The sequence below is a fragment of the Gorilla gorilla genome, chromosome 18, assembly GCF_029281585.2.
Source record: "Gorilla gorilla gorilla isolate KB3781 chromosome 18, NHGRI_mGorGor1-v2.1_pri, whole genome shotgun sequence".
NCBI lineage: Eukaryota > Metazoa > Chordata > Mammalia > Primates > Hominidae > Gorilla > Gorilla gorilla.
The window spans coordinates 10,648,462-10,664,682 of NC_073242.2; the positions used below are offsets into that span (position 1 = coordinate 10,648,462).

The 16,221-nt window shown below is 39.9% G+C and overlaps 1 protein-coding gene and 1 non-coding gene across 12 annotated transcripts in view; one reads left to right on the forward strand and one right to left on the reverse strand.

Annotated features, from left to right (window-relative positions):
- Positions 1–16,221, forward strand: part of RBFOX1 (RNA binding fox-1 homolog 1) — a 2,483,553-nt gene that overhangs the window by 1,759,756 nt on the left and 707,576 nt on the right. The window lies entirely within an intron of this gene.
- On the reverse strand, positions 15,449–15,554 carry LOC115931203 (U6 spliceosomal RNA). Its single transcript, XR_004067740.1, has one exon. It is a non-coding gene; the product is annotated as a U6 spliceosomal RNA (small nuclear RNA).

Consider the following 16,221-nt stretch of genomic DNA (forward strand, 5'->3'; position numbering starts at 1 on the left):
GAAAAATTTTAATTGCATGTATTGCTTGCATTATTTTTCTCTTGGGCAGTATGGATCTGGATAATTTGTCTATGAAGATATATTTGCAATTATATGTGCTTCTCTCTGTCTATCTGTATCAGTCTGTCTTTTGAAGGACATTTTATTAAACATCATCATATAGTGTATAATGAATTACAATTTGTTATTATTTAATGGTGCAATTAGAACTTTTTTTCCCCACATATTGGTACCTGTAAGTTAATATCATTCTCTGTAATTATTATATAGCAATCCTTAGATAAACTGATTTATTAGTTGCCTATCAATTTATACCTAGTACCAGGGATGCATATAAAGTATAAGAATAGAAACAGGTACACCTGTGGAGAATGCAACCATTTAAGAGTGGGACAGAAGTTATCTCTGCAGACTGTCTGGAGAATAAAGAAACAAAGGAACAGAACCTACTTGGAACAGAGGTGTTGATGGAAATGAAGAAATAGAAGTCCCTAAAAGGGGTCAGGTGCTGTGGCTCACACCTGTAATTCCAGCACTTTGGGAGGCTAAGGCAGGTGGATCACCTGAGGTCAGGATTTCGAAACTAGCCTGGCTAACATGGTGAAATTCCGTATCTACTAAAAATACAAACATTAGCCAGGTCTGGTGGTGGGCACCTTATAATCCCAGCTACTCGGGAGTCTGAGACAGGAGAATTGCTTGAACTCAGGAGGCAGAAGTTGCAGTGAACTGAGACCGCACCACCGCACTCCAGCCTGGGTGACAAGAGCGAGACTCTGTCTCACAAAAAATGCAAACTACTTGAAATATGATTTAGTTCCCCTGTATTAGAATATACTCTTCAAGAGGACAGATACTGCATGTTTTTATGTGAACATATGTCACCAACAACTAGTAAACGTGCCCAACACACAGTAGGGATTCAGTAAGTATGTGTTGAAGAAATGAATGGAATGGCAACTCTCAATTTTGGATTTCTTTGCTTCGCATTTTAAAAATTCTGATAGTGGCCAGATAGCGGTAGCTCACGGCTGTAATCCCAGTACTTTGGGAGGCCGAGGCGGGTGGGTCACCTGAGGTCAGGAGTTCGAGACCAGCCTGGCCAACATGGTGAAACCCCATTTCTACTAAAAATACAAAAGTTAGCCGGTAGTGGTGGCACATGCTTGTAATCCCAGCTATTCAGGAGTCGGAGGCAGGAGAATCGCTTGAACCTGGGAGGTGGAGTTTGCAGTGAGTTGAGATCTCGCCATTGCATTCCCACCTGGGCGACAAGAAAGAAACTCCATCTCAAAAAAATAAAAATTCTGTTAGTATTCACATAGAAGGATGATACTGTGTCCCATAAAATATATCCAAGTTTACCAAGTAGAAGTAGCATATATTACATTGGTGCAAAAGTAATTGTGCTTTTTGTCATTACTTTCAAAGGCAAAAACCGTGATCAGTTTTGCACCGACCTAATAGTTGTGAACGTGAGCTTGGACAAGTTTCTTAAGCTTACTGGTCTTCCATGATCTTCCATGTCCATCTCAGGATAGTTCCAGCCCAAACTGCTTGTTAAGGTCCAGGAAACTGATACATATCAGTGAGTGTTGATAACAGAAAACGATGCTATTTCTAGTCGCTAATTTTTTAAGATAAGATAAGGCTGTCATTTTTTATGATAGAAAAGTGACTCTCGCAATTTATTGCGAACGAGAACCACCGCATTGTTCATTGATTGTGTATTTTAAAGCTCTGTGTCCACATACTCTAATTTACTACATCACAGTTGGCTCTTTCTGGCCAGGTGTGGTGGCTCACACCTGTAATCCCAGTAAGTTGGGAGGCCAAGGTGGGTGGCCTGCTTGAGCACAGAAGTTCGAGGCCAACCTAGGCAACGTAATGAAATTGTCTCTCCAAAAAAAAAACAAAACAAACAAACAAAAAAAAAACCAGACATGGTGGCGTGTACCTGTAGTTCCAGCTACAGGATGAGGCAGGAGAATTACTTGAGTCTGGGAGGCAGAGGTTGCAGTGAGTTGAGACTATGCCACGGCACTCCAGCCTGGGCAGTAGAGTGAGACCTTGTCTCAAAACAGAAGTTGGCTATTTCTGCATTTCTTCATTTCAGCTAATACATCTGTATGTACAGGCCCTGGACAGGATGCCTGGGAGACATTAATAAGCAACATTCTGTCTGGGCCTCAGGAAGCTCCTATCCCATAGGGGAAGTGACACAATGATTAGCCCAAATACGTAGATAACTCTTTTATGAAAAATGAGTTCCCATGTGATTATTATGATCAACCCACTTCTCAAATGGTTTTTCTTGTTGTTTTGAGATAGGGTCTCACTCTGTCACCCAGGCTGGAGTGCAGTGGTGCAATCTCAGCTCACTGCAACTTCCACCTCCCAGGCTCAAGCCATCCTCCTATCTCAGCTGTCCAAGTAACTGGGACCACAGGCTTGTGCCGCTATTCCTGGCTGACTTTTGTAGTTTTGGTGGAGCTGGGGTTTCACCATGTTGCCCAGGCTGGTCTTGAACTCCTGAGCCCAAGCAATCTGCCTGCTTAGGCCTTCCAAAGTGCTAGGATGACAGGTGTGACCCACCATGCCCGGCCCACTTCTGAAATGTTAATGTGCATAGGAATCACTTCAGGGTTTTGTTTCAAATTCAGTTTCTTAGATCCCACCCACAGAGTTTCTGATTGAATCAATAGGGTGGTGGGGGTGTCCCAGATCCTGCGTTGTTAACAGGACTCCCTATGTTTCAAAAGCTGGTACTATGAAAACTACAGCTTGAAAACTATCGTCAGAGTGTGGTCCACCTCTAGAAAATATCGGCCTGTCTTTGCCAGAGTTTCAGCCATTCCTTAGGGAGAACGGGTGTAGCTGTCTCTTCCTTTCCAGTCTGTGTAGGAAGCAGAACCAAGCTCATAGAGAAGCAATTTTTTTTTTTTTTTTTGAGATGGAGTCACACTCTGTTGCCCAGGCTGGAGTGCAGTGGTGCAATCTCGGCTTACTGCAGCCTCTGCCTCCCAGATTTAAGGCATTTTCCTGGTGCAATCTCAGCTCACTGCAGCCTCTGCCTCCCAGGTTCAAGCAATTCTCCTGCCTCAGCTTTCCCAGTGGCTGGGACTACAGGTACCTACCACCATGCCCAGCTAATTTTTGTATTTTTAGTAGAGACGGGGTTTCACCATGTTGGCCAGGCTGGTCTCGAACTCTTGATCTCACGTGATCTGCCTTGGCCTCCCAAAGTGCTGGGATTACAGGCGTGAGCTACTGCATCCAGCCTAGCAATTCCTTAAGTATCTTGTTCATCCCTTCCAGGGTCAGCTTGGGTTCCTCAGTAGTTGTGGTATTTCTCTGTGGTGTAAAATGCACATAAAGGACTTAAAAACTAGCTAAGAAGGCAGTTAAGGATAAAAGTTACACAACTTCAACCATATTCTGTTAGAGCCACAAAGGGCTTCAGAAACAAGCTAATGATTTTACAGAAAACATGGCATGAGTCCAAGAGGTCGCATGATCTACCCAAGGTCACTTGTGTCTAGAGTTTTTGTGTATCATGCCGTGACCAATGGCCATCGCCCAGAAAGGCTGATTCCTTCCTTTTCCAAAAAAAAAAAAAAAAAGATTTGTGATACTTCATCATGTTCAGTGCCCATTGCCCAAGCAGGGTGTCATTTACAAGAAATTATAACGGATTTCATTGTAGAATGCAGACTCCTTCTTCCCAATTACTTCTTTGCTTTCAACAGGAAGCTGAGAGCCTGACCCTGGGAATAGTTCTTGTCTGAATTTCTGATAGATTTTAACTTCGCAGCTGGAGCTGGTCCTCATAGTCATTCCCTAATTTCTTTTGTTAGTCTACTGCATTCATCTTTGGTTCTGTGTAGGATCCATAGATGGACTGAACTGTAACACTGACTTTCTTTTCTTTGTCTCACTTGTCAAATAAAATCATTTGAGGCTGAATGTTATTGATAGCTGTGTAATGACTTGTTTCTACTGTAGAGGGGACCCTGCACACACCTTCCTGGGAGTCATGTTTGTTGTTCAAATGAGTCTTCTGAGAATCAGGATCTCTTGAAAAAGATAACACATCAGTAGTACTAAAAACTAACGAATAGGGCAAATCTTCATTTAGCTCCTTTCCATAATAAATTCGTTTGCTTGGGTTCAGGATTTGTAGAGCATATTCTAAATGCATTGCTGGCTGAGGGATCCATCAGAGTGGGAAGGGGAGATGGGGAAAGCCATCCTGATGCATTGAAGAAACGGAATCTGTGATCAGGAAACCTGGTTAAAGGTCCTTTCCCCTTTGTAATTTTATTCTACATAGCGAGGCATGAGTGGTGCTGCAACATATGGAGAGACTTTAGTTTAATTGTTAAAATTCCACTCAGCCGGGCCACTTCTTCGCTGTGATTTGCACTATTTAGCATTTGTGTGCATTAGGTAATATATTTAATGTTTCTCCCTCCAATCCAATTTGCGTGTGTTTGGCAGTAGCCGAGCTCCATGGACATGGGGCAGGGGAGATCATAAATCTGCCAGCCTGGAGCATGGAAACTGTATTGCTGCGTTTGATAGTATGCTTGCATGAACACTCCAAAATGCTTGTGAAGCAATACCACCTCTTCCCCGAACGTCTCTCAGGGACAACATTAATGTATCTCATATTGTATTGATTGTAGCCAATAAGTGCCTAAATGATTTGATGCAAGGCAGAAAGATTATGCAGGGAAGAGGGGTAGAGGCGGCTTTGGAAGAAGTATGTGGTTTAATTACTGGCTGAATTTCCTCAATCCACCTCCCCCTCTGGGAGTTTAACAAACAGGCCTTAGTGCACTTTAGCTGTTGCTGACATCTGTTGAAATGATATCTGCCCGTGATGAGGGGAGTTTGGGAATTGGGCTTGGGGTATTGGCAGGATCAGGGAGCCACAGGAAGCTCCTTTTCAGTCTGCAAAATTAGAAGGAGGAAAACACTGCAGTAGCACTCTAAGGTTAAGCTATGGAGAGCACAGCTTTATCTAATAGAATTCTGCCTTCCGACTTAATGAAGCCATCTCCATCTTAAATGCAGGGTTGGATGTAAGTGTCTAGAGCCTAATGATCTTAAAGTCCCAGGTGTTGATAACAAACACAGAATTGAGCTGAAAACATGAATAGTGCATGGGCAATGCTTCAGGCACCCAATTGTAAAAGCCACCCCCAGCTCTCTCTTTTTAATGCCATGCTAAGAACTGTTAGGAAACTTCACATTTTTTAGGTAAACAACAAGTGACCGATTTTCTTGCATTTTTTAATGGAAGCAAAAGAAGCCAAAACCTAGCTAAAATTTCATGTTGGGTCCAGCACCAGGAAGAATGATGCTGTGTATCTGCTAGTGTTTTGATTACATCAGTAATTCAAAGAAAGTGCCGTCCACTTAATCTCTTTTATGCCTCTCCACCCGAAAGGATCCTGGTTGTATTCTAAAAGTCCTGAAGCTATCATTTTCCACAGCTTTTTCTGAACTATGTTGTTATGTTATGCTTGAAACATTTATATATGTTACCGACCAAATTGCATGGAAGCCATTTGCTTTCGGAGACTGATAAAAATTCACTTTTGATGGTAGACACAAGGTGAGATGTTATCAAAACAAAATTCCAAATTAACTTGGATATCTCTATCAGAACATATCCCTGATTGGGCATGTGATTCTTGCATTATTTTGTGTTTGTGTATATGTGTGTGTGTGTGTGTGTGTGTGTTGGTCATTGTATTTAAAAATGTGTTTGCATATGTGTGTATATGGATACATATGTGCCAGGTATTATGCTGGCTAATTATTGTGACTAAAACTCTCTGGGGTTAAGTGGAAAATTAAAAATTCAGAACAACCATAGTCTGTCATCTGACACCTGTAACTTAGGCTAATATCTCAATTCTCTTGTTATGGACATTTCTCTTACAGTGTGGCTTTACATAATGGGAATTGGATGTAATGTGATCGATTAATTAGAGCATATGTTTTACATTAGTCAAATCTGTATTGATTACAAAATAACTATGATCTGAAAGTAGCCGTGTGTGTGTGTGTGTGTGTGTGTGTGTGTGTATGTGTGTTAGAAGTGGTGATCCTGCTTTGTATGTGGCCAACTTGGGGACGGGATGGATTTTTCACTTTATTATTGTGATGTGTGACAGACCTATGGGGTGTTTTAAAATTCCCAAGCTAATAATCTTGCTGTTGGTGACAGAAGAGGAAGGCTTTGAAGAGGGGTGTGGTGGCTCACGCCTGTAATCCCACTACTTTGGGAGGCCAAGGAGGGTGGATCACCTCAGGTCAGGATCACCAGCATGGGCAACACACTGAAACCTTGTCTCTACTAAAAATACAAAAATTAGCTGGACATGGTGGTGCACGCTTGTAATCCCAGCTACTCAGAAGGGTGAGGCAGGAGAATCACTTGAACCTGGGAGCACAGAGGTTGCAGTGAGCTAAGATCATGCCACCGCGCTGCAGCCTGGGCCATAGAGTGAGACTCCATCTTAAAATAATAATAATAAAAAAAAAATAGAAAGGCTTTGAGGTAAAAGCTAGAGGTACTTACACTTGAGATTGGTTCAGGTTTTATAACTCAACACACAAGTATCTGATTCTCTGCATCCTCCTATGTTTGAACCACAAATTTATTAGAAAGCATATATAGGAGAAAACAACCCAGTTCCTTTGAGTCTGAAACTTTCTAGTCCCTAATTACTTTTTCCCATTGGAAGTATATTTATAGCATACAAATCTAAACTTCTCAACTTACCTTGATAACTGGTACCCATGTTGATGGCCATGGGGCATCTTGAAGACCATCAGTGATCCAAGTATATTCCATTAGTTTTCGTGTCAAGAACATTTTATTGTATCCTAATTATCTGAAACTTGGTCATCTGAAATAACATGGCAGTTCCGGATAAATCATTGCCTTTTTGATTTCCTAGCCATCTTGAATATAGGAAGGCTTAGTTTAGCCTTTGCTTTTAAATTCTTATAAATACAATGATATTGAGTATCTCTACTTTAGAATAACACTGAACTAGTACTGGGATTTTTAAATTTGATATTCGGACAGCTCTTTTTCTGTTCTGTGGTTTTGTGCACATGTGTGTGTGCATGTAAACATGTATGTGTGTGCATGTATAGGTATCTAGATGTGTATATATCTAGACGGATATATACATGTGTATATATATTCATCCTCCTATCTGGACATGCATATTTGTTACTTGAAAATAAGTAGGGCTTGCATACATTGTAGTTACTATTGTAAGTGCTTTACAAATATTTAACTCATTTACTAGCCCAACGACTTTATACTTTAGGCACTGTATTTTCATTTAACCAATGGGGACAGTGTGGCACAAAGAAGCTAATTAGTTTGTCTGAGGTCACAGAGCTAGTAAGTGGCAGGATTGGGATTCAATTGATAATGCAGTGCTTCACACAAATAATGCTTTGCAATTTTTGAGCACTTTTCTACATGTCAGATAGAGGGATTTAATTTTTTACTCATTTGATTTTTATGGCCAGTCTATGAGTTGATTTCCATCATTATTGCTAGTTTGCTGAATGGGACACAGAGGCTGAAAGAATAACACATCTGTAGTCACAGAGTTAGAAGCTGATGGATCTGAGCTTTGCATCCAGGAAATCAGACTAGAGAATTTTTAATAAATTATCAAGAAAGTTTATAGGCAGCATTGAAGATTTCCTCATCAGCTTTATACATATATATGTATTTATGTTTATATTTATATGCATGTATTTATAAGTACATTGTAGACAGACGAAAAATAATAAAAGCAGGAAGTACCTTTTGTTGTGTTGACTGTGTTTTGCCCCCAAAGTTACAACTCTGAATACTTGTCTTTTCTGTTAGCTGAAATTAAATAGAGAATTATCTTAGCATTTTCCCCCAATAACTTTAAGGTTTCTTAAGAGATGGTAAGTCCCTTTGAAGACTAGAGTGATTTGACTCAACTTCTCCTTCTAGTAAAAAAAAAATCTGCCACCAATACATGTTTATATTTGTTAAAATAACATATTTATCAGTATGAAGTGGCATCAGCAAAACCAATGACTTAAAGGTACAATTGTCAACCTACGTTGAAAATATGTTGAACTTCCAAGAGGGAAACGGCTGCTTGATCAGAGTTCATTTATATCCAAGAGCATTTCACCAGCAATAAACTTTAAGTTAATGTTAACAGTATTAATTTGTATCTTTTAATTGTTGAATTCTGAATTGCTTTCCAATTTCCCACAGAGTTTAATGGGTATGCAAATTGCACAGCCAGAAATTTAAGATACAAAAGATAGACTGCGTTTTGCAAATATACCATAATTATTGCTTAATTTTTAAAGGGTCTTTCTCTTTGTCAGGGTATTGTTCAGTTTCTTGAAACTGAACAGAAGAAAACTTTTGGTTAATGATTAGTATAAATCTTGTAATGGAACTTAATTGAATATTAACTTTGTTGTTCTCACAACTACAGACTACTCAATTCCCTGTTTCTCTGAGGTAGGATTTCTTGCTGTGTTAGTGCAAATAATTTGTCTTCTAGTAATAGCAGGAAACAGTTACCAGAACACTAGTTTAATTGTCTGAAGGTTGTGCACTACATGTAAGCTCTTAGAAAAATATAAAAAGAATTCTCATGTCTATTTTAATATTATATTTCTTAATCATTTAAACTGCTTGACAGTCCTAGCAAACTTAAAAAAAACTAAAATTGAAGGTAAATGCTGTTCTTTTGTTAAAATTCAAGGTAGGAAATGGTGAGATTTAGATAAAATATAGATATAAATATATGTACATTATATTTAGTATACAATAGTATATTTAGTATATAACTATGTATTTATTTATTTACTTATTTATTGTAAAATGAAGGCAGCCAAACCAGTACATTTGGTGGATTAGTAGTGATTTAGCTATGAAGCATTTATATATTCAAATATTTGTTGCTAAATATTCCTAAAGCCTATGGGGTTCTAGAAACTGGCTTAGGAGAGGAGACTGAAGGATGAACAACACTCACTAGCTTCTTCCATTGTGTTCAAGTGCTTACACATGAATCCAAGAAATAATAAGATGCTACAAATGGTGAAAACTAATCTGAAGGGGGAAAAATGAAGCCAGTGAGACACAGAATGGTTTGGGGATGGGGGCAGTTGTGTTAGACAAGGTTTTAGGGAAAAGATGATGTCAGAGCTCTTGGCAATGACTTGGCCCTACCAGAAGCAAGAGACAAAGTTCTAAATGAGAACAGCTGGTTGTATTGAAGAACCAAAAGAGGATTTTAATTTGGTTATATCATTGTGATCGATGACTGCTGTTTCTTTTTGGTGTCTCCAAATTGCAATCCTGTTTGACATTTTGTGTTCTTTTCCCTCAGACTATTCCAAGAATGAAAGATGTTTGATGATGGCTACAGGTTGTCTTGTATAGAAAACTTAACGTATCAGGCTCTCTTGAGGGAGTAGGAAGGGCATTTTATTACAGACTCCAGTCTAAAATTACTTCTGAGTATTTTAAAATATACCCACAAATACTGGAGTCATGTTTCTTGTTTTTTTAATTAATTAATTATTATTATTATTATTATTTTGCGACTGAGTTTCACTCTATAACCCGGCTGGAGTGCAGTGGCACGATCTAGGCTCACTGCAACCTCCGCCTCCTAGGTTCAAGCGATTCTCGTGCCTCAGCATCCTTAGTAGCTGGAATTACAAGCATCCACTACCATGCCTGGCTAATTTTTGTATTATTAGTAGAGACAGGGTTTCACCATGTTGGCCAGGCTGGTCTTGAACTCCTGACTTCAGGTGATCCGCCGGCCTCAGCCTTCCAAAGTACAGTGATTACAGGTGTGAGCCACTGAGCCTGGCCTTTTTATTTTATTTTGGTTTTTTTTTTTTTTTTTTTTTTAGATATCAGGTCTCACTTGTTGATCAGGCTGGTCCTGAACTCCTGGGTTCAAGCGGTCCACCTGCCTCGGCCTCCAAAAGTGATGGGATGACAGGCATGAGCCATTGTGCCTGGCCAGGAGCTACATTTTTACTCCAGATTCATTGGTGGGCCAGAGCGATTTGGTGATACTTAAACTCATTCTGATTTTTTTTTTTTTTTTTTATTTTTTATTTGAGACGGAGTCTTGCTCTGTCACCCAGGCTGGAGCATTCTCATTTGTTTAATGGTGGTTTTAAAATGTTTTATTATGAAAAATTTCAAAAAAACACAAAAGTAGAATAGTATACTGATGCCTCATATGTCCTACAGCAGATTTCAACAACTACCAATATGTGGCCAAACTTGTTTTGTGCTTTAATCTTCTTCTCCCTTCCCCATCAGTATTTTGAAGCAAATCCAAAATATACTATTATTATTAAACATATCAGTATGTATATTGGAAAAAATGAAACTTTTTAAAAAAAGAACTGTATTGTCATTAATGTTATTATGCCTTTAAAATTAGCAGTAGGCGAGGCACGTTGGCTCATGCCTGTAATCCCAGTATTTTGGGAGGCTGAGGTGAGCGAATCACTTGAGGTCAGGAGTTTGAGAGCAGCCTGATCAACATGGTGAAACCCTGTCTTTACTAAAAATACAGAAGTTAACCAGGTGTGGTGGCACACACTTGTAATTTCAGCTACTCGGGAGGCTGAGGCAGGAGAATTGCTTGGACGTAGCAGGCAGAGGTTGTAGTGAGCCAAGATCACGCCATTGCACTCCAGCCTGGGCAACAGGGAGACTCTGTTTCAAAGAAAAAAAAAAAAAGATTCTTTAAGTAGGTGTCCAAACATCATATTATTTTTAAAGTTTTCAGTACTTACAATTAGAATATGGGAATTATTAAGAAAAAAAAACTGTCATTAGCATTATTATGCCTTGAAAGTAGCAATAATCTCTTAATATAAGCAAGCATTCTATCATTGTTCAAGTCTAACTGATAATCTTACACTTTTTTTAAGTTTTATTATCAGAAATTTAAACATCGTTATGTCTCAAATTAAAATTAGTTGATACATCTCTCAAGTTTCTTGTATTAAACTGGTACCACCTCCAACTCAGTGTTTGTAATCTATTTGTTGAGGTCACTGGGTCATTTTTATGCAAGAGTCTCTACATAGTCTGGTTTTGCTAATTGCATTCTCTCTTCTTTATATTTTCTGTTGAGTGGTGGTTAAATTCAGAAGTTTGATGAGATTTTTGTTCAATTTTGCTTTTGGAAAAAACACATAATAAGTTTTCTTTTCTTTTTTTCTTTCTTTTTTTTTTTTTTTTTTTTTTTTTTTTTTTTTTGAGACAGAGTCTTGCTCTGCTCTGTCGCCCAGGCTGGAGTGCAGTGGCATGATCTCGGCTCCCTGCAACCTCCGCCTGCTGGGTTCATGCCATTCTCCTGCCTCAGCCTCCCAAGTAGCTGGGACTACAGGTGTCCACCATGACCCCTGGCTAACTTTCTATATTTTTAGTAGAGATGGTTTCACTGTGTTAGCCAGGATGCTCTTGATCTCCTGACCTTGTGATCCGCCCGCCTCGGCCTCCCAAAATGCTGGGATTACAGGCTTGAGCCACCGCACCTGGCAGACACATAATAAATTTTCTTGTTTACTTCCATTAGGAACCACATAATGCCTTTCTTTCTTGATGTCCTTTTTGGACATTTTTGTCAATCACTAGCAACCATTACCATCACTCCTTTTTCATTTATTAGATAGAATACTTCTACAGAGAAAAATCTTTTACTGATTCTTAGCTTACCCCAAGGTAGAGTTCATGTGAGAAAAATAGGGGCATATGTACCTTCCTTCGTTTTTTTCCAGTTTTCAAATCCGTTTGAGTTAGTTTGCTTGCATATTCCAAAGGAGACTAATGATCATTCTAAATGTCCATTCTGAAGCTCTGTTGTTGGCCAGTGGGAATGTCTTTCTGCTGTCTCCTTGTTCAGATGGATGGAGAGATTCCTTGCTTTGTGAGGTGACAAGGTGTTCATGGTCAACTTATGTATTTCCTACCCTGGCCCTGACTCTGTGTGTGTGTGTGTGTGTGTATATGTATGTGTATATGTATATGTATACGTTTATGTATATTTTGAGATGGAGTCTCGCTTTGTTGCCCAGGCTGGAGTACAGTGGCATGATCTCGGCTCCCTGCAACCTCCGCCTGCTGGGTTCATGCCATTCTCCTGCCTCAGCCTCCCAAGTAGCTGGGACTACAGGTGTCCACCATGACCCCTGGCTAACTTTCTATATTTTTAGTAGAGATGGTTTCACTGTGTTAGCCAGGATGCTCTTGATCTCCTGACCTTGTGATCTGCCCGCCTCGGCCTCCCAAAATGCTGGGATTACAGGCTTGAGCCACCGCACCTGGCAGACACATAATAAATTTTCTTGTTTACTTCCATTAGGAACCACATAATGCCTTTCTTTCTTGATGTCCTTTTTGGACATTTTTGTCAATCACTAGCAACCATTACCATCACTCCTTTTTCATTTATTAGATAGAATACTTCTACAGAGAAAAATCTTTTACTGATTCTTAGCTTACCCCAAGGTAGAGTTCATGTGAGAAAAATAGGGGCATATGTACCTTCCTTCGTTTTTTTCCAGTTTTCAAATCCGTTTGAGTTAGTTTGCTTGCATATTCCAAAGGAGACTAATGATCATTCTAAATGTCCATTCTGAAGCTCTGTTGTTGGCCAGTGGGAATGTCTTTCTGCTGTCTCCTTGTTCAGATGGATGGAGAGATTCCTTGCTTTGTGAGGTGACAAGGTGTTCATGGTCAACTTATGTATTTCCTACCCTGGCCCTGACTCTGTGTGTGTGTGTGTGTGTGTGTATATGTATGTGTATATGTATATGTATACGTTTATGTATATTTTGAGATGGAGTCTCGCTTTGTTGCCCAGGCTGGAGTACAGTTGCATGATCTCAACTCGTTGCAACCTCCACCTCCCGGGTTCAAGTGATGCTCCTACATCAGCCTCCCGAGTAGCTGGGATTACAGGCATGTGCCATCATACCCGGCTAATTTTTGTATTTTTAGTAGAGACAGGGTTTCACCATGTTGGCCAGGGTGGTCTCAAACTCCTGACCTGAAGTGATCCATCCTCCTTGGCCTCCCACAGTGCTGGGATCACAGGCATGCGTCAACACACCGGCCTCTATTATTTGTTTTTAGAAGGTTTTCAGAACCAGGAGGCAGCTCAATTTGGGAGATTTTGTGAACATCTTTATTATTATTACTTTAACTCTGTTCAGCACCTGTCTCAACTTTTCTTAGTAAGTGGGGAGTCCCCATAGTAAGCGGGGGTCCCCAAAATAGAAGATCAGTTCTATTTTTTTTCTCCTGGAGTTTCTTCTTGTGCACACGATTGAGCACGTGAGTGAAGTCTTGGTGTTTAGAGTGACAGTATCCCTGGGCATGGTTGATTCAGGGATAGGCGTATGATCAGGTGGACCACCGAGAGATTCCTGGGGGACTTTGCTCTTAGACTCTATGGAGAAATTTTTTTTCCTCATGGTGTTGTTGATCTTGTTAGGTGAGTCTAGGGTTATTGTGGCCATCCACCTGTCAATGTACTGACATGCAATCTAAGAAATTAAGAAAGGGAAAAATCTTGATGCTGTCACTTGAGGCCCTGGATACAGTGGTGCATGAAGTTAATCTGTCTACTTTGGAACTTTGCAAGCATGTGAGCCAGTGCATTTTCTTGTATCCTCTAAAGCTATTTTGTGTTTGTGTGAGCACATGTGTTTACACATGAAATTGCCCTAATATGAAGGTTTTCTATTTATCCAGCAAGAAAGAGATTTAAAAAAGATCTTTTCAACTATTTTTGCTGGGCGCGATGGCTCATGCCTGTAATCCCAGCACTTGGGAAGCTGAGGCAGGCGGATCATGAGATCTGGAGTTCGAGACCAGCCTGGCCAACGTGGTGAAACCCCGTCTCTACTAAAAATACAAAAATTTGTTGGGCGTGGTGGCATGCACATGTCATCCCAGCCACTCGGGAGGCTGAGGCAGGAGAATCGCTTGAACCTGGGAGGCAGAGGTTGCAGGGAGCCAAGATTGCGCCACTGCACTCCAGCCTGGTGATAGAGTGAGGCTCCGACTCAAAAACAAAGAAACAAACAAAAAAACAAACTATTTTCAAATAGCACTAAGTGACTTAAAATATACTTCCTGAATGTCGGCTTTGTCTGAGGAATGTGTTGTGGTAGATGCTGTATAATAAAGGGAAATTAGGCTGATAGGAGTTTCTCTCAACATCCTGATACACTCAGTGTGTTAAGATAAGGGTAGAAATCAGAATAACACAAGACAGAAACTTAGGAAGTTAGAAAGTGTAAGAATGTAGGAAAGGCGATGAGGTCAACATTTTATTACAGTTATTTTCTCCAAACTGTGAGTGGATCTTGGTGGTCTTTTTTTTTTCTTCTTCTTCTTCTTCTTTTTTCTCTGTTGTGTTTGGTTTCCCAAAGAGAGGTTATACAATCAGCCCACGGTTTACAAAGAATAGTCTTGCAGGAGCATTGCGTAAAATGGGTTTAAAGAAGAATGAAAGATGCTAGACAAATCGTTTAAAAAGGAGTTTCTGGGCCAGGTGCGGTGGCTCACGCCTGTAATCCCAGCACTTTGGGAGGCCGAGGTGGGAGGATCACAAGGTCAACAGATCAAGACCATCCTGGTCAACATGGTGAAACCCCGTCTCTACTAAAAATGCAAAAATTAGCTGGCCATGATGGTGAGCGCTTGTAGTCCCAGCTACTCAGGAGGCTGAGGCAAGAGAATCACTTAGACCTGGGAGGCGGAGGTTGCAGTGAGCAGAGATTGCACCACTGTATGGCAGCCGGGTGACAGAGCAAGACTCCATCTAAAAAAAAAAAAAAATTATAAAAGAAGGAGTAGTTTCTGAAACCCTGTTAAATCCTGCTCTCGGGGATGCATATTTACACCCTTTAAAAATAAAACCAGAGGTTGAAACCAGGTATTAAAATACCTCTGGAGAAAAACTAAGCTCTTCCAGGAAAGTTTTGTTAGCTATAAACTCCAAGGTTGATACATGTAGCATCAAAGGAACATAGGAAAGCTTACTTGATGCTGTAATTATTAAACACAAACAATGTAATTAAGTTAGTATGTATTAGAAAAAAAACATGATACGCACATCAAGTCTAATTTTATTAATAGAACTTCTTGGGATGAGACTAAAGGACAATTCCTTGTCGAGGTTCTACTTATAAATTGCAAAGACTCACTAATGGTTTTCAGATGATTGGTTATTTGGTAAATTGGCTTTCAGTGGGTCAATGAAATGGTCATTAGGAGAACTGTCAATAAATTTATCTGCTTTCTGTTAAAAAACATCCCATTTTCCCAGGGTAGAAAAGAGGGTTTTTTTTTTATTAAAAAAAGTAACACTTCACAAATTTGCGTGCCATCTTTGCACAGGTGCCATACCACCTTCTCTGTATCATTCTGGTTTTAGTATATGTGTTGCAAATGTGGGCCCTAGAAATCAGTTTTGTTTTGTACTTAATAGAGCATCTTTTTGAATCTTATGCATAGAAGAATGATGCATAGAAGAAGTTATAATGCATAAGGAGAATCTTATGCATTATCTTTTGAATCTTATGCATAGAAGCATATATAATGAATAAGAACAATGCATTATATATTAATTAGATTAAATTGACCCAGTTCGGATACCTAAGGTTATATTTGTGTATTAAACTCCTCAACATCAGGGTAAAAGCAAAGACAACATGGCATCAGATTCTTTGTCCACCTGTTTTATTTACTCTCACAGACCCAAGCTGGTCAGCATTTGGCTCTGGTGGAGTCACCATAGCCTGGATTTGAAGTTTTGGAGCCCAGCCCAGGTTTGGAGGATCAGTAAGTTGGTATGCCAGCACTCCAAGAGAGAGACCAACTCTTTGTCATGGGCACGTCCTAGCTATGTATCTAAGGTTTATTAGTACAACGAATTTCTATTTAATGGCTTTAATTTAGAACAGTTTTCTTGAAAGGCTCAACATTGGTATTCCATTGTCTGGGTGCTTTTTCTCTATAGGGAAAATATACAAAAGCCACATTATAACCAGGAAGATGTCTGGTGAGCTGGTATTCAAGAAAGGAGAAGTAGCTGTGAGACACCAAGGATTGGCTGCACCAGATTA